The sequence below is a fragment of the Corythoichthys intestinalis genome, chromosome 9, assembly GCF_030265065.1.
Source record: "Corythoichthys intestinalis isolate RoL2023-P3 chromosome 9, ASM3026506v1, whole genome shotgun sequence".
Taxonomy (NCBI): Eukaryota; Metazoa; Chordata; class Actinopteri; order Syngnathiformes; family Syngnathidae; genus Corythoichthys; species Corythoichthys intestinalis.
The window spans coordinates 32446543-32465604 of NC_080403.1; the positions used below are offsets into that span (position 1 = coordinate 32446543).

A 19062-nucleotide genomic window follows, 5' to 3' on the forward strand; every position below is an offset into this window, starting at 1 on the left:
GTTGCAGTGTGAATGCTGGACCTTTTCAACAACTCATTTGCAAGTGTTGCTGCGAGGTAGCTCTCCAACCGGACCTAGGTCAAAATTTGAAAGTCAGGATGTAAAACTTCCTCCAATTCTGGAATGACCTTGCTTCCAATTCTGGAATGACCTTGCTGTCAGAAGGGTTGGAAACAGGGTCACTGTTATGCAAAGTCAGATTGCTATTTTTCATTTCTTTCACTCCCACCTCACACCTCATGTATTACACCCATGGTAATCTCCATTTAAGATTAGCACCTCGTTTTAAACACTTCATTGCTCACGATGTAGTATTTTTAAATAATTATCCTTTCCTCTGCCTGGAAAATCTCCCAAGGGGTTGTGATCTTATGAATGCTTTAAAAGTTCCACGTACTAATTTAAATGTCAGGGAGAACTAATTCCGCTCCTCTGAGCTACGAACAGCGCCGAGACAAAACGGCTGCCTCTAGTAAAAAGAAAATAATAATAAAGGGCCAGAGCAGTAACACCACAAATATGTTTAATGATGGACTTGATCAGACTGTGTAAGGTTGCCCGAGGGCTGCACTGGAGAAGTGGTGGGGTGGCTTTTAGGATAGGGGGGTATGGGTACATATTAAAGAGTAATGAATCACACACTCAGTCACAGGGTCGTCGGCTATGAATGTGCTCTCTGTTGGTTTTCCTGGAGCCTGGAGTTTACTAACTGATGACGCAGGCTGTACTTGATCAGAGACATGTGTTGCTGCAGAGTCGTTGCCAGCGAGAAGCAGAGCGTTGAAAAAGGAAGGGGGGGGGGGGCAGAACTGGAGGGATGCATGGCGTCTGGGCTCTTTGCTTTTCCTGTGTTCTTCGGGACATTGCCTCACATTGCTGTTGATGGGGAAGAAGGGAACCGAGCAGAGAAAGAAAATAGACCCAACTTTTACCTCGCTGGGACAGGAAACAAGACAAGTGTCAGAATGTCTTGACCCAACTTTCTTTTACTGTCCAAACTCCCCAATTCTTTTGCAGTATGTCAGCTAAGGAGTTGGCCAAGCATACACAAAAGTCTGAGAAATTCATCTTCATCACCATGCAGGATATGTCTGTATCTCATGGGAATGTCAGTTAAACAAGTCATGCACCAAAACACATCTTCATATAACTATAAATTATTCGATTGACAAAGAAAAAAATACAGACATACACATAGTCCATATTCAGTACTTAATCCTTTATAGGGCAAGTGACTATTTTTGGTCATTTCAACAAAACCTAACCTTATAAGGACCTGCCATCCACATAGCGTACGTGTGCACCACATTTAGGGTCATGTAGACTACAATATTGACATTTGGGATTCAAGCATGGCCTACATTTTAAATTGACCGATATAGGTTTTTCAGGACCGATTATTAGTAGTTAGAGGGGCCGCTAACCGATTTTTGGAGCCGTTATTCATTTGCAGTAAAAGTGTAAATATTGGGGTTAAAAAAAAAAAAAAAAAAAAAAAAAAGTAATGCAAACACTGAACTTCATTGAAATGCCTAAAGCATATTTATTGAATCACACAATTAAGCAAATAAGAGCTAAAAATAGGGGGTGGCAAGGTTCAGTGGTAGTCGTTCCCCAACCCAGAGGTTGTGGGTTCGATTCTTTGCCTTGATGACCTCATCTAAGTATCCTTGAGCAAGATACTAAACCCCACGTTGCTCCTAGTGCTGTGTCATCAGTAGGTAGATGAGGCTTTGAGGGCCTTAAAAAGGTGGAAAGGCGCAATACAAGTGTAACTCCATATATCAGCGCCGATAATTGGTCTATCTCTAGCATACATGACGGGAAAGGTCTCAATTATACTTATGTTAGGATTATTTTCAGTGTTGTGAAAGTTAATTTTCCACACAAACTACTTCAAATTGCAATTCACAAATTTTAAAGTGAATTTTACAGTTCATAGTTCATAATTCAAAATTTTGAACTAAAGTTCTTGGTTTAAAAAAAAAAAAAAAACTTTTCTCTGTCCTTTCTTCTCCCCAAAAACTGCCGCAAGTGATTATTGACAGAGTTTATATAGAACCGGAGATAGCAATTATTTTATCCACTTTAACACAGAAACCGTGTCAGATTCAGCTTCATATTCAACTTCAAATCCCCGTCTGAACTGACATGTTCGTAAAACTCTCTTGAATGTTGGTACTGGGCCGGTGTTCTGTCAGATTTTGCACTCCATAAGAAATTGCAACTTCGCGGTTCTGCGCATGCGCCTAATGTTACAAACGGCTGCGAATGCAGCGATTTCAAAATAAGCACCAACACTTTCTATAATGAAAGGAATATGTACTTACGTCTGGTAGTGGACGAAGGAAAAGGAAAGTTCTCCTCACACACATCCTACCATGTAGCTGTGCTAAACTCGACTGCACAGCGCTTTCTCAACGTTGTCTTACCTGTGCATTAAGCATTTTTTTTACACCGTATTCATGTTGCAAATGTATGTTTATGATGTAGCTTGTTTATTTAGCACCTTTGGATAATATTAAGAGTCCAACTCAATCGAAAAGAACGCTTATTCGCTTATTAGCAAAAGCTGCCATATTTGCTAAAATAAACACAGCCGTGACAGGCAGCTTAGGTTGCCAGACTGAATAGTTGTCTGCTATTTAGGTTTGTATTTCATAGAGGGTTTTTAGCCTACGGTTTTATCTGCAGTTTTGTCGGAAAGGCTCCAATTCTGAGCTCATGAATGAAATTATGAACACCGCTCACAACAGCTAGAATGAGCGTGTTCACAGTGGTATGCGTTCACTTAACGTTCGCTCAAAATATGAATGTGATCATGAACGATTCAACAACACCTTAATGCACAAGACTGATTATTTTCAATATTACAACATATTATTGTCTTTTATGTATATAATAATTTTAGAAATAAATAAAGTTATGTATTAATACAATTATTAAAAAACAAAACAAAATAAAAATAGAAATACTGTACACTCTGGTTATATGTTTTTTTTGGGGGGGGGGGGGGGCTATAGTATTTAAATGAGTGCCTTATAAAGGGGTTTTGACAGTTTCTGGAATTTTAGGAAATATCATCTGTGTCACATTGGAATGTACCTGAGAATATTTCCCAGACGAGGTGCAAGAGAACGGTGAGTTGTTGCCACAGGCCTTAACATGAGGATTATGAAAGAGGCGCTTCTCATTTCTGTGCACCTGCCACAACATGTCTGCACATAACAGCATGTAAACACCATCAAGGAGTATGAGAAGAAACACCTCTTGTCTCCTAAAAGTTTGGATTTGATGCAACTGGGCCGAAGAGTGGCAAGCCTGGTCCTGCCGCAGCGTACACGAATGTGGCACACTTAGTACTTACAAGAAGATGGTTGGTAATCACGTGGCCATCATTTCACATTTCATTCACATAACGAATCACTTAAATTACTTGAAGGGAGAGTAAGGTGGTACTATGGAGGTTCAAGTGAAAAGCATTCTTTTTTTTAAGATTAAATATTTTTCTCTCAGAGACGTTTGGATTCTAAGAGTACAATGTATGGTAACCCATTCTAAGTACAAATAACCATATTTTCAGATTTTATGTGCAGAAAATCAGCATCACACAAACACAATGTAGAAAGAGTATAAAAGACAGTCATAAAATTACCTACAGTAAGCCCCAAGTAGTATGGCTATGTTCACACTGGAGGTTAATTCAGATTTCTTTGCCCATATGCAACACAAATCCAATTTTTTTCCCCATGCAGTGCGTGAACAGTTGAATACTAATTTTTTCAAATCGGACTGGGCTCATTCGCATGTGGATAAAAATCAAATGTCTATCTGACACCACTGCAGTATGAATATATATGCGCATGAATGCAACCCATATGTCATCAACAAGTGAAATACATCACCGCTGTTCGACAAAACAAGCAACAGACACGAATGAGCAATGGCGGAAGAAGGCGCAGAAAACACTTTTGCCTCACACGCATTGCAATCAGCATGTGTGTAAATTTGCAGCTGGAGTCCTTTCACACTGCAAGATGTACTTGTTTTACACACAAAAAACTGGGTTTAACAAAAATATTCAACTTGGGCATCATGCCCTACAATTCTGTTCTGGCCCATTTTTTTTCTGGGTGTAATTTCATACCGATCCCACACTATATGACTAATGTTGTCAACCTGACTATAGAAAAAGCATGAGAACAGAAGGTATTTAGTTTACCAGTGTTGTTTTTGGCAGTCCTTTTAATTTTCGTCTTAGTTTTAGTCTGTTGGACAATAATACTTATTAGTCTTAAACATATTTTAGTCACCTGTCTTCATCTAGTTTTTGTTGATGAAAACTCAAGGCTATTTCCGTCTAGTTTTAGTCCACGTTTACTTAAGATGTTTTCATCTGTAAAATTGGAGAAAAAAAAAATCACTCCAAAATTAAATAAATAAGGGTTTCCAACTATTTTGAATGAACATTGACAGACGAGCACATATTGTAGTGTACAAGGACAACGCCAACTTGGTGATAATACAGACTCAGCAGGAAAACATTACATTATTTTCAATGAATTATACCCACCTAGAAGCCATGGACAGTAGGTTTAAAAAAAAAAAAAAAAAAAAAAAAAAAAAAGCTCATCTTTAGCAATAGTGCTAATGCGAATGTTATGCTAATGCTACGAGTTACATTTAGTGCGTGATGATCACTCCGCACAGACCTTTAAAGGCTAAAGCAACATAGCGTATTCTCTCTGGCCATGATAAGAAAACAAATCTTACCGTGTGTGCAAGACTTGAGACCGGAGAGGACACTGCACTGGTGAGTGTCGGGCGGGAGGGGGGTTCACAGCACATGACACAACCGGACACTGCTATGATGCGGGCTAACTACACATACAATGTCACACATTGTGAACATGTGACGGAAACTATTGCACATTTTCATTTCATTCTCGTCTCATCAGATAAAAACTGGCATTAGGCTCATTATGCTCTAGTTTCCCAAAGCACATTTTTAGCTCGTTATCCTCACATCATCGTCATGAAAAAAGTATTTGTTGACAAAATATTTTCATTGTTGTCATCGTTGACGAAAACAACACTATAGCTTACCCTATTTCTTGCAAAATATTATTAAAAGTCACATTAATCTTCGATCTTACAGACAGCAGCGGCTCAGAATGTGGAAAAAAACCTGAAAATAACATTGTTTGATTTTTAAAGAATTTATTTCCAAATTAGAGTGGAAAATAAGTCTTTGGTCACCTTGAAACAAGCAAGATTTCTGGCTGTCAAAGAGGTCTAAACTTCTTCTAACCAGGTCTAACGAGGTCTAACGAGGCTCCACTCGTTACCTGTATTAATGGCACTTGTTTTAAATCATTATCGGTATAATAGACACCTGTCCACAACCGTAGTCAGTCACACTCCAAACTCCACTATGGCCAGGACCAAAGAGCTGTCGAAGGACACCAGAGACAAAATTGTAGACCTGCACCAGGCTGGGAAGACTGAATCTGCAATAGGTAAGACGAATAGTGTAAAGAAATCAACTGTGAGAGCAATTATTAGAAAATGGAAGACATACAAGACCACAGATAATCTCCCTCGATCTGGGGCTCCATGCAAGATCTCACCCCGTGACGTCAAAATGATAACAAGAACGGTAAGCAAAAACCCCAGAACCACAAGGGGGGACCCAGTGAATGACCTACAGAGAGCTGGGACAATTGTAACAAAGGCTACTACAAGGAACACAATGCGCCGCCAGGGACTTAAATCCTGCACTGCCAGACGTGTCCCTCAGCTGAAGAAAGTACACGTCCAGGCCCGTCTGCGGTTCGCTAGAGAGCATTTGGATGATCCAGAAGAGGACTGGGAGAATGTGTTATGGTCAGATGAAACCAAAATAGAACTTTTTGGTAGAAACACAGGTTCTCGTGTTTGGAGGAGAAAGAATACTGAATAGCATCCGAAGAACACCATACCCACTGTGAAGCATGGGGGTGGAAACATCGTGCTTTGGGGCTGTTTTTGTGCAAAGGGACCAGGACGACTGATCTGTGTAAAGGAAAGAATGAATGGGGCCATGTATCGAGAGATTTTGAGTGAAAATCTTCAATCAGCAAGGGCATTGAAGATGAGACGTGGCTGGCTCTTTCAGCATGACAATGATCCCAAACACACAGGCAAAGACAAAGGAGTAGCTTCGTAAGAAGCATTTCAAGGTCCTGCAGTGGCCTAGTCAGTCTCTAGATCTCAACCCCATAGAAAATCTGTGGAGGGAGTTAAAAGTCCGTGTTGCTTAACGACCGCCCCAAAATATCACTGCTCTAGAGGGGATCTGCATGGAGGAATGGGCCAAAATACCAGCAACAGTGTGTGAAAAGCTTGTGAAGAGTTACAGAAAACGTTTGGCCTCCGTTATTGCCAACAAAGGGTACATAACAAAGTATTGAGATGAACTTTTGGTATTGACCAAATACTTATTTTCCACCATGATTTGCAAATAAATTCTTTAAAAATCAAACAATGTGATTTTCTGTTTTTTTTTCCCACATTCTGTCTCTCATGGTTGTGGTTTACCCATGTTGACAATAACAGGCCTCTCTAATATTTTCAAGTGGGAGAACTTGCACAATTAGTGGTTGACTAAATACTTATTTGCCCCACTGTACTATACTGTATGTCAGTTTAGCAAAAACTGATGGAAAAATAAGTTAAAGAGGGAACTTTCAAAGCCCACTATGGATGAAGAAATGAGCCTTGAGCAAGAAGGAATCTGAGTAAAAACTGAATTTGCATTTAAGCATTAAGAATAAGATAATAAATGTCGGTTTTATTATGATAGGAGATGTTCACATTAACACTATTTTCTGGCATCCCGGGACACACACATAAAACAGACGTAGGTTATCACACGTCAGTGTACACTAAGGAGCGTTCCTCTGTGTGGGAGGCTCGCACTGCAGCTGGTTATGATGGAAAACACCCGGTTCTCCCACAGACACTCTCAGGCTGTCCCTGCCATTGTGACACACTGCTGCCATGACTGTCCGTCTGTAACCTACCACTCCTCGCACCCTAACTCACCCCCCGAGGCTCAATCTGAAGTTCAGAGCAATGTGCTCATTGGTGTCCCAACTTTTAAACATTTCCCTCCAAACAATAGGCACACACATACACATGCAAGTAAGCAAGCGCTGGCACCAGCCTGAATTCTCCCAGCGAGCACATGTTGAAGCCATTATCCTGTTGCTTGTTAAGTCATTACTCTATAGCTTGTTATTTTCTCAAGCAAGAGAAAGCACTCTATCCACAAAGGAGTGCTGAGAGATTTGCCACCCGTCTCAGCCTTGGGATATGAGAAGTTGGCCTGAAATGTGAAGAATGTATTCAAACCAGAAACATAAAGAAAAGAGAAAAATCTTGTGGAATGGCAAGATCTTCTCTCCTTGAGTTGTTGATAAGTGCCAAAATGTCCACTGGGAGGGTTTATTCTCCACTCTGATGACGCTGCAGAAAGGTTTCAGTACTCGAAAGGGACATAGCGGATTTGACATAGTCCAGGAGCTTTGACATATTCATGGTGGATCTCAGACATCTGGTTTCCATTTCCCCCCTTTCCCAAGACAGTGATTGCTGGCAGCAATGCTTTTCAATGAAATTGACTATCTCACTTCCTGTGTGATCAGTTTAGCATAAAGTGTGTGCACCATACTTTTTTTCCTCTTTTTAATAAAATAGTTAACTTTTGATTTACTGTCATGCTATGCATATGATCATAATAAGAATTTTAACAGTTTGATCTCTTGGTCAGCAGTAACAGTTAGCTAATCAGCTAGCTTGTACTTCCTGAGAAAAGGTAACATTAGCACGGATTCGCAACCCTTGTAATATAATCTAATCAAGCCTTTGATTGTTAATGACCTATTATTGATGAATGTGGAGCAAGAAATCTGAAAACTGAAGGCTTACTTTCCAAGAATTCTGAAGCTATAATATCCTCCAATTCTGGAATGACCCTATTATTAAGACTGGCGACCCATCCTCCAGCCTTGACACCGACTTTAGAGTTTATTAGCAGGAACACTTTCACAACATCCTTCCCAATCTACTCCACACTAGACCAACCTGTGAGCAGCCACACTCTCACCACACTGCTAATGGGTGACACATGCCCCTTAGCTGCACTGCTAGCACCTAAGATCAAAGGCCTGGAAGAGATGGGGACTGATTTGGAGCCCCTCGTCCTTTTGTGCTGTCCCCCACGAGCCCCCTTTTTGACACCTATGCGACATGTCTGAGCGAGGCCAAATGGCCGGGCACCTGTCCTTTCCGCATTCATTTGTGCTACTCTGTTCACAGGATCCATATGAAGGCAGGCAACGTGTATTCCAGCTGTGAGCGATGTGAGCTCAGATAACACCATACTGTATGTTGCAAAGAGTGTGAAAAGTTTACTGAGTCAGTTCCTTTTCCCTGAACCTGTCGGTGGACAGAGTCAAGTAGGAAATAGAATTACGGAAACTTGACTGTATTAACTCTTAGGATCATCACAGAGTCTCTCACCCAAACCATTGCAGGCCTCCCTGATTTAATTGGTTTATTAACCCATCTTGATTGTGAAAAACAGTAGCTAACAGAATGGGCATTGGGAAAAAAGCCAAAAGACAACGGAAAGAAGGAAGACTAGCTAGCGCAAGAGCAGGAAATCCCAGAGCAGCATGAACTATTTTTCTCCAGTGTTCCACCAGAACAGCTCTTTTTAGCGTTCACCCGCCCCCTCTATCGGGCCTCTGTCTCTGATAACCATCCACTGCTGTTCTAGGAGGCAACCGCACCACTGCCGCCTTGTGAAAAACAATCCAAACCTCTGTCACACACATATGTAGTCAGTTCACTTGTGGGCCGTTACTCAGCAGTGCTGGGAGTTGCGGATTGGGGATCAAAAGCATGGGGTTCCTCTAAATCTCAACACAATGTCCCAATGCGGTCAGACCATAGACAGAAAGGCACCTTACTTCACTAGACCCCCCCATATGCCAACAACACTGAAGTGGAAAAAGGAAAGACGCATACTCAGGGAATATTCCAGTTTCTTTTCTGTGGCTCAAATTGCAACACAAAATGGAATCCCTCCGTCTTTCTCTGTCTGTCTGTCTGTCTGTCTGTCTGTCTGTCTGTCTGTCTGTCTGTCTGTCTGTCTGTCTGTCTGTCTGTCTGTCTGTCTGTCTGTCTGTCTGTCTGTCTGTCTGTCTGTCTGTCCCACTTGACAAACATTCCTTAGCAATTATCCTAAATCTGGTCTCTGTATCACTTGATCACTGAGGATGCACATGCTCTTCATGTGATTCCAATGAGAGCTGAATTCTGTACGCCTCTCCCCTTTCACTGTGACACACATTCCTTTTCATTAAATGGAGACAGTTCGAGGAATGACGGAAACATTCAAGTGATTGAAACTCGTGAAGAACCAGGAAGAGCAAATATCAACAGTGCAACTTCACCACCACAGCCAGAACCTAGGAAATGTGTGTTTTTCATACTACAGCATTCAATACATTTTAGATTTGTGAAGGCAGGAACCACCCAGCAAGCCTGTTGTAGGCCTGGATATATATAATGCATCAGTGAGACTCTGTGCAAAGAAAGACAAAAGCCAACATATTTGGTGAAGAAGCAAACTAATCTCAGATCTCAGTATTAGAGTATAAACACATAATATACAGAATATGATCACTGTGTCATTAAATTCAACGCTGTTTGAAATGTTTTGCAACAAGGGAGTTAAATTAGGGTGGCCAAACATCCTCGTTTGCCCAATTTTCCACACCCTGTCTTGGGCGTCCGGTGGGGTTTTATAAATTCATGGAAATATCCGGTTTTCATTCTTGTTCACGGTACAAATTAGCATGTGTTGAAATTGACTGACACTTTGCACAGAATACTACGATACTGTGCTGCCTGTGACCTGTTCCCAGAGAGTCTGCCCAGTTATTAAGACTTTTATTACGATCAATACGTATATAAACAAATACTCATTTACCCAAAAGAGTCATTAAGATGAAAATACCATTTTTCTAATTTGGTTACAAATTTGCACATGCGTGTGCAGTAACAGCCTGGCTTTATCATGGCGTCAACTGTCAACTCTCATTCACAAACAAACCTTCGTCACGACAGGAGCTCACATGCCATTGGTATGTACACTTGCTAAACTTACTTTTAGGCAACTGTTGACTTCTGTCAGAGCTTTGTACTGGTGTGATCTGCAAAATCTTGTTTGGTGCCGCATCGTTGCGCTGCCGATGATTGTAAACTTATGTAGCAATGTTTGATTTTGCCTCGGCTACCGGTGCTCGCTAGCTGTCAGTGAGCTAAGCCACACTAAGCATTCTGGGAAAAGTACTTTTAAACTGCTGCGTTTGGAAACATGCTGGTTGAGCCATTTGTCAGTTTATTTCGGTTATTGTTCGTTTGCAATCTAAAACATTGAATGAGAATAACAATTGAGTGGGAATGACAATTTGTCAACGACAATTGTCGTGATAGTAATTTATAAAAATGTTTAGTTGGCACATAGCCTACTGTGTGTGTGTGTATTGACTGGACTACATTTCCATTATAATACAATATCTTTTTTTTTTTTCTTTGCGTTTTTATTGTTCGACTATTCTTTTTTTTAGGAATAATAAAGCCTGTTGAATAACCTTTGAGAATTTGAATTTGTGTCTTTGGTTATACTATATGGCTATAATGTTTTTAAATAAAACTGTTTTTTTCTATCCAGACAGAGGAGGCACACTTTAAATATATTAAAGTGATATCAGCATATTTTGATGAAGTTCGAGTAAAATTCAAGCATGTTGAGGCCGGGCTGTGCGTCCTCTTTTTTGGAAATCAAAATATGGTCACCCTAGTTAAATGATCACTTTTCACCCCCCCACAATTTTAAGTCACTTCGAGCAAAAGGCAGACTACACCATGGCAGGTTGTCGGTCAATCACGGGTCACAAAGACAATCATTCAAACTCACATTCACACACTTACTGAGTAGGAAAGAAACCCATACTAGATGCTTTGAAGGGAAGTATGTAAAAGAAAAAACGTCTCAAAACTAAAAACAGATTGATGCATCAAAACTTTTTTTGTCTTTCCTCTCTCATCAAAATCTCATAGCTATACAAATGGATCCACAAAACAAACTGATTCCACCTGCTTCTGCTAGAAATGGAACAATTAATTGATGCCTCACCTCCGACACAGAGAAGATCAACTATATTTTACTGTTCTCGGGACGTGCTTGTCATATGTGTTTACATTGCTGCTGTGGTACTTTTACTTTGGCAAAGGATACTTCCATCACTAGGAGCAAGCACCTTGCAACAGCTGGTTTGAATTATCCGTGGGCTTGGGGGGAATCAGCGAGGGGAGGTGTGGAGACTCCTGGCGCCAGGATCGGGCCAGCAGGTCAGGGAGGATGACGATTACCAAAATACTAGCAGGCAGCCATCGGCTTGCGGAGAGGGGGTGTTCCTGGCTCACACGGCTCTCAGCTACAGGATGGGCAGGCAAGTGGCCGAATGCGGGGGCTTTTGTGACTGTGAGGGACGCTCCTACTTCCACTTCCTATGCGATAGTCCCTTCCTGTCATTGAGAAACACAACTATTTCAAACGCTCTTTGTCTGATTGAGCAATATTCCATATTAAATATAATCAGATGGGATTTTTAGATACTGGCATGGATCCCTTGTTACATATCACAATTCCAGATGCAAATCTATTTTTTTCCCCATGTACTCAAATCATGAAAGCAGCTCTTTCCTTCAGTACTCTGACTCACAAAATACTTGTGGTCCACATGTGAAGAGAGAGGCTTGAATATATTTCGAGCTGACAGTAGAAGGTGCTGTTTGCTGAAACGGAACACTCATGGTGTGATGAGCAGTCTACAACATGGCATGCAGAGGACGGCGCCATGGGGGAAGTTGACAAACAATGTCCGAAAAGCATGATGATTTAAAGAGGCCGCAAACATACAACAGCAGTTGCAGTCATGGAATGTTATTTTCAAAAACACATTGAATAATAAATGCAATGGTCAAAATTTAAATCCATATTTATCCTTCGATGTGCAACAAAGAGAAATTATAATGTAACTATCAGTGTTGTTTTTGGCAGCCATTTTAATTTTCGTTTTAGTCTTAGTCTTTTAGACGAAAGTACTTATTAGTCTTAGTCATATTTTAATCATTTCAAAATGTTTTCGTCTTCGTCTAGTTTTAGTCGACAGTTCTCAAAATGTGTTCGTCTATAAACTTAAAAAGTTTTAGTCCATGAATAAATAAATAAAAGGTTTCCAACAATTTCGAATGAACATGACAGATGAGCACATAACTGTCAGTCTACAAGGACATCACCATTTTCATGATGATAATAGACACTCCGCATGAAAAAGCACATTATTTGCAATTATTTAAACTCACCTGGACGCCACGAACTGTATTTAAAATGTTTTCCAATAGTTTAAGAAGACACTGTGGCACCGCACTAAATGCTAATGCTAACGCTATGTTAACACTACAAGTTACTCTGCAAAGACCTTTAAAGGCTAAAGCAACATGGCATGTCTAGCCAAGATAAGAAAGCAAAACTTACCAAGCAGCACCTGACACGTTTCACAAAATGAGCCTGGAATGGGCACGGGCTTACTCACCGGAGCATGTGTGTGGGGCGGGTGGGTCGCATAAGAGGCACAGCACGTCACATGAGTGACACGACTAAACACTGCTAAATGCTTTCTAACCACACATACAATAAGAAAATATCACACGTTGTGAATTTATGACGGAAACTATGGCGAATTTTCATCTCATCATCATTTTCATCTTTCATCCCGGGATAGTGTGGTAGAGTAGTTGCCCCCCAACCCAGAGGTCGTGGGTTCGATTCTCTACCCTGATGAACTTGCCTAAGTATCTTTGAGCACGATACTAAACCCCACATTGCTCCTGGTGCTGTGTCACCAGTAGGTAGATGGCGATGTAGTGTAAAGTGCTTTGAGCGCCTTGAAAGGTGGAAAAGCGCTATACATATAACACCATTTACCATCTCATTCTCGTGTTGTCAGACGACAACTGGCATCCATCTAGTTATGTTTTAGTCTTCCAAGACACGTTTTCAGCATGTCATTGTGACTTCATTGTCATGAAAAAAGGGTTACTTAATGAAATATTTTCATTATCGGTGACGAAAACAACACTGGTAACTATGTTAGATTTCAGTTCAATTGGGTCAGCTATATTGCAAATACAATAATAAATGAAATAAAAGTGCAAAATCTAAAAATGACGTTTTTGACCCATTTCTCATGACTCCGGAGCTTCCAACTAATTTACAAGTAGCAAAGATGAACTTCCTAACCATTCAGGCTGGTTTACTTTTTGACTTGCATTCATATTGAAGTCAAGAGTCCAGGATTATTGATCATTACAAATTATCCTAGTGACCAAACTTTTTATCGCGGATCCCAATGATCACCCAATTTGTTAGTACTTTCCCTGCTCAACAACAATTTTTGGAAAAGTACCATTTTATAATGAATGAATAAATTCAGTATAACCTGTATTTGGTTTCAGACTGCTTAGTTCTTTGCTTTAAGAATGTCTCTACTGCTAAACTCCACCCATAACTCCACCTTCAGAATCCACACTGACCACAAACTATGAGTGTGGGACATTTTTGTTCTGATTTATGTGTCAAGTCAAGGGAAGGCAAACGCGCCCCCTGTTAATCCAATGATGTACTACTTCAGCGTCCTGAGTGTTCCTTTGGAGCTTTGGGAAACCAAAGGAGACTGCTAGGCACTTGGAGTATGTCGTCATCTACTGGTTAGTGTTAGACAGTGATTCAAACAAAATACAGTCTAGAAAGGAATTTGCGGCTTCAAATAGCAAACACAGAAATATTTTCATTTCAGTTCTATTCCTACAAGAGTGAACCCTATCATGCTGCAAAATGGACAGCAGCACATTTTTCTTTTTCACTTACTTTCAGGAACACACTTCCCGCATAGGCGTCTTTATACTTTTGCGCACTCTGTTCATGTCTGTAAAACATAAAACAACATGGTTTAGTTCTATTCTGCTAAAAGTTTCAGTGGCGTCCTATGTTACTCTTTCCTCTGTCTCATTAGTCTTGCTAGCTAAATCAAGCTAATGCTCCAATTTTCCCTTCTTACCTTCAGTTATGGGACACCGAACAGAAGAACGAAGCGTGGAGGAAAATAATTTTAAAAAAGAAAAGAAAAAAAAGGTACTGCATAGGCTTTGTTTCAAAATCTCGCCAATTTCAAGTCAGATTGATTTACTTGTGACTTTTGGCTTTTCCGTTAGGTGTCACTCCATGACAGTCGGAAATTATCTCGTAAATCATACTTTTGGACAACAGGAGGTGCTATTGTTTAGCATCACATTTAAAAAAAAAATTGCGTTCTTGTTGAGACGTAAATCAGTAACTCCTATTCCAATTTTTTTTTTTTTTTTTAAATCTTATTTTAGTCTTCTCGCGCATGTTATGTGACTCTCGTATATCCATCTGCTGATGTTCACTTCGTTTTAGCTCATTTGCTGCCACTGACGGATATAGACGCCTAATCCCAAGGGTGTAGGTTAGGTCTCAACGTTGGTAGGGACCATATAACAGCATAACCTGCATGTACACTTATTGCTGGGGACGGGACATTAATAAGACCAAACAGATTGGGTGAACGGGGGTCAGGGATACATTTCTCACGAATAGAAACCTAATTAATTATTGCAAAGAGAGGAGGTTACTTTGCTCATTCAATCCGAACTAGTAACAATTCCTTGTTTTATCCCTATTAATTATTGCAAAGAGAGGACGTTACTTTGCTCATTCAATCCGAACTAGTAACAATTCCTTGTTTTATCCCAAGTTATTGTGTGCGTCCAACACCAAGTGAGTGCCTATTATCATTTTAATACTTGTTAATTCAATATTATTATTGTTTAGTTATAGTAATTGTTTATGTCAAGTGAACCTTATTGATAGTACTATTGCCACTCTTATATTGTCTTTCACTTTGTTGTGTTTTGTTTACGAGCCATCTGCTCTAACTCCTAATGGCAATGTCTTATGTTATTCCTTCAGAACAACACACACCTGTATTAACGTGGATGGAATTCAAGTAAACTTGTGATTCGCAACTCCTCTTCTGTGTTCATTTAACCCTAAAGTCTTGGGGGAATACAAGGCTAATATTACATTCTAATAGATGTACATTCTGCGATTATCAAACAGGATCGCCAGTAATCATTTGACACTCCAAAACAAATTAACAGGCTAAATGATCAATGCAAAATAAATCTATATTGACTTATACTAACGTTCATATGTATTCAAGTGATACATCGTTCGATTCAAACCTGTTTACAAAAACTACGAAAGAAACATTTTGAAAACTTTCAGAATAGCAAATTTAAATTTCAATATTTGAACATAATTTAAATTATATTAACATACACAATAATCGCTTAACTATCCAGGAAGTCAAAGATAAATAATTGTCTTAAGTCCACTCAACACTGTCTGTCTAAATAAAGAAATTAAATATAACTGGAAAAAAACGTCTGAGTTAAGGAATACCAAAAATAAATAAAAATGTAACCTTCCTTCAGGGAAAACACTACTGCTTTTGTCCACAAACACAACCAAACTCAACAACAACAAAAAAAAAAGAAAGCTCCTTTGGGTTGCTTTAAGGCGACATAAATAAAATAAAAATAAATATTAGGGAGAAGGGGGTAAGCTTCGGTTCACTACATTTCTCACAGTTTAATTAACGTTAAAAATATAAAACACATAGAGGACACGTCTCCCTAAGCAGCTTCCTACTCTAGTTTTGCAGGTTAGAAAATTCACAAAGTTTAATATTATGCTAACTCTGATGCAGGTCGGACTTTCAGTAGCAAAATTAGTGGTGTGTTCCCCACCTCCACAACGTTGGTGTCTTTTTACATTACTTCCAGTGGTTGCTGCTGCTGCTGCTGGCCGAAACAGAATTCTAATATCCCTCATCTTCGAAGGGGGGGGTTGGGGGGCCGAATGTTGTCGACATGTGTGTGTGTGGTTGGGGGGGGGGGTGATGTCACCAGCCAATCAAACGTGTTTGAGGGGGAAAAAACTGGACTGGCACATTCAGCAAGTGAAAAGGGGTAAATGACAGTCTGAACGTAATGAAGGTAATTCACTTAATAATGGTAGGGTCAATTCTATCCTTACAACATTCGGAAAGACAATCTAAATTACCTGTATAACTGAAGTCATTATATAATGCAAATAAGGTTGCTTAAAAGTTAGTGGGGCAATTTGAGCATCCTAAAAAGTTGGTAGTGTTATGTCCCTACCGTCCTTATGCAAACCTACGCCCTTGCCTAATCCATTATAACTAGGAAGTCTGGTAGTATCGTCTACTAAATGACAACAGGCTTTTGACACCACTGTGGTGTGGTGGGAATCATAAGGAGCACTATTAAAGCCTTCACTTGTGTAGCAACTGTCCAAGTATCTGGCCAGTTGCCAGGAAGCAGCACTGCCGAATTCTAAGTTGATCCTTCAGGGACGTCTCAGGGAGGAAAGCATCCCCTGTGACTGTCTTCACCTGTCGGGCTTCTGGTCCCTTGTTCTGCTCAACATCTCTGGGAGCCACAGTGTGATGCTCAAGCTTGCCATTTAATGTTGCCAGGCTCTCTAAGGGCTCCAAAAGATGGAGCCAAGTGTGAATAAGGAACCTAGACTCATTTTTACTGTAGTCAATGTTTTTATTTGCTACAGGAGGACATGGTGAGTAACAGGTTTTCGATTTGAATCTTAACTCAGGCCTTCTTGGGTGGAGTGAACATTTTTTCTGGGTGCAGCGTCCTCCCACATTCCAGAAACATGACTGTAAGGCTGGCAGAAGACTAGAAATGTCTAGTCACCCAAATACAGTAGGTGTAAATGTGAGTCTGAATGGTTGCGTGCCCCTATGTACCCAGTGGTTGACTCGTAACCAGTCCAGCGTATACATTGCTGCAGAAGTTTTCCCCTCCTTCCAAATTTTCACATTTTTGTGTGAATTGTGTTGTGTAAATGTTATGAATTTCTTACTTTAGTTTAGTTTAGTATAGTTTAGTTTGGTTCATGTTTATTTCTCACATGTGAAATAAAAAATATATGAAGTCAATCTCAGAAAGGGTCATAGTCAGAGTTATATTAAGAAAAGAGTTATCAAGCCCTCATTAGAAATCCACGAAATATGATAAGTAAATAATACATTAAACAATAAACAATCCAAATACATAAAAAGAACAGGGTTTCTACATGTTTCCTCAAGTTAAATTTAAGACTTTTTAAGACCTAATTAAGACAATTAACAACAAAAAAATAATACCCATTTCACAGCCATATCAACAAAGGAAAACAAAATCTACGAATTTGTGTTGATCTATTTCTTGAAAATAAAAATGTGGAATGTGTGCAGGATGTAAAAATGCTGCGTATTAGAGTGGGGCAAATAAGTATTTAGTCAATCACCAATTGTGCAAGTTCTCCTTCTTGAAAAGATTAAAGAGGCCTGTAATTGTCAAGACGGGTAAACCTCAACCATGAGACACAGAATGTGGGAAAAAAACTGAAAATCACATTGTTTGATTTTTAAAGAATTTATTTCCAAATTAGAAAGGAAAATAAGTATTTGGTCACCTACAAACAAGCAAGATTTCTGGCTGGCAAAGAGGTTAACTTCTTCTTACGAGGTCTAACGAGGCTCCACTTGTTACCTGTATTAATGGCACCTGTTTTAACTCATTATTGGTATAAAAGACAGCTGTCCACAAACTCAGTCAGTCACACTCCAAACTCCACTATGGCCAAGACCAAAGAGCTGTCGAAGGACACCAGAGACAAAATTGTAGACCTGCACCAGGCTGGGAAGACTGAATCTGCAATAGGCAAAACGTTCGGTGTAAAGAAATCAACTGTGGTAGAAATTATTAGAAAATGGAAGACATTCAAGACCACTGATAATCTCCCTCGATCTGGGGCTCCATGCAAGATCTCACCCCGTGGCGTCAAAATGATAACAAGAAACGGTGAGCAAAAATCCCAGAACCACACGGGGGGATCTCGTGAATGACATACAGAGAGCTGGGACCACAGTAAAGAAGGCTTCTATCGGTAACACAATGCGCCGCCAGAGACTCAAATCCTGCACTGCCAGACGTGTCCCCCTGCTGAAGCTAGTACACGTCCAGGCCCGTCTGCGGTTCGCTAGAGAGCATTTGGATGATCCAGAAGAGGACTGGGAGAATGTGTTATGGTCAGATGAAACCAAAATAGAACTTTTGGTAGAAACACAGGTTCTCGTGTTTGGAGGAGAAAGAATACTGAATTGCATCCGAAGAACACCATACCCACTGTAAAGCATGGGGGTGGAAACATCATGCTTTGGGGCTGTTTTTCTGCAAAGGGACCAGGACGACTGATTTGTGTAAAGGAACGAATGAATGGGGCCATGTATCAAGAGATTTTGAGTGAAAATCTCCTTCAATCAGCAAGGGCATTGAAGATGAGACGTGGCTGGGTCTTTCAGCATGACAATGATCCCAAACACACAGCCAGGGCAACAAAGGAGTGGCTTCATAAGAAGCATTTCAAGGTCCTGGAGTGGCCTAGCCAGTCTCCAGATCTCAACCCCATAGAAAATCTGTGGAGGGAGTTGAAAGTCCTTGTTGCCCAACGACAGCCCCAAAACATCACTGCTCCAGAGGAGATCTGCATGGAGGAATGGGCCAAAATACCAGCAAAATACCAGTGTGTGAAAAGCTTGTGAAGAGTTACAGAAAACGTTTGGCCTCCGTTATTGCCAACAAAGGGTACAACAGTAACAAAGTATTGAGATGAACTTTTGGTATTGACCAAATACTTATTTTCCACCAGGATTTGCAAATAAATTCTTTAAAAATCAAACAATGTGATTTTCTAGGTTTTTTTTCCACATTCTG

At 40.2% G+C, this 19062-nt stretch overlaps 1 long non-coding RNA gene across 1 annotated transcript; it reads right to left on the reverse strand.

The window, feature by feature from the left end:
- Positions 1 to 10671: 10671 nt before the first annotated feature.
- Positions 10672 to 14392, reverse strand: LOC130922373 (uncharacterized). The gene is made up of 3 exons (XR_009064495.1): positions 14238 to 14392; positions 14048 to 14105; positions 10672 to 11643 (listed from the first exon to the last, which is right to left on the reverse strand). It is a non-coding gene; the product is annotated as an uncharacterized LOC130922373 (long non-coding RNA).
- Between the last annotated feature and the right edge of the window lie 4670 nt (positions 14393 to 19062).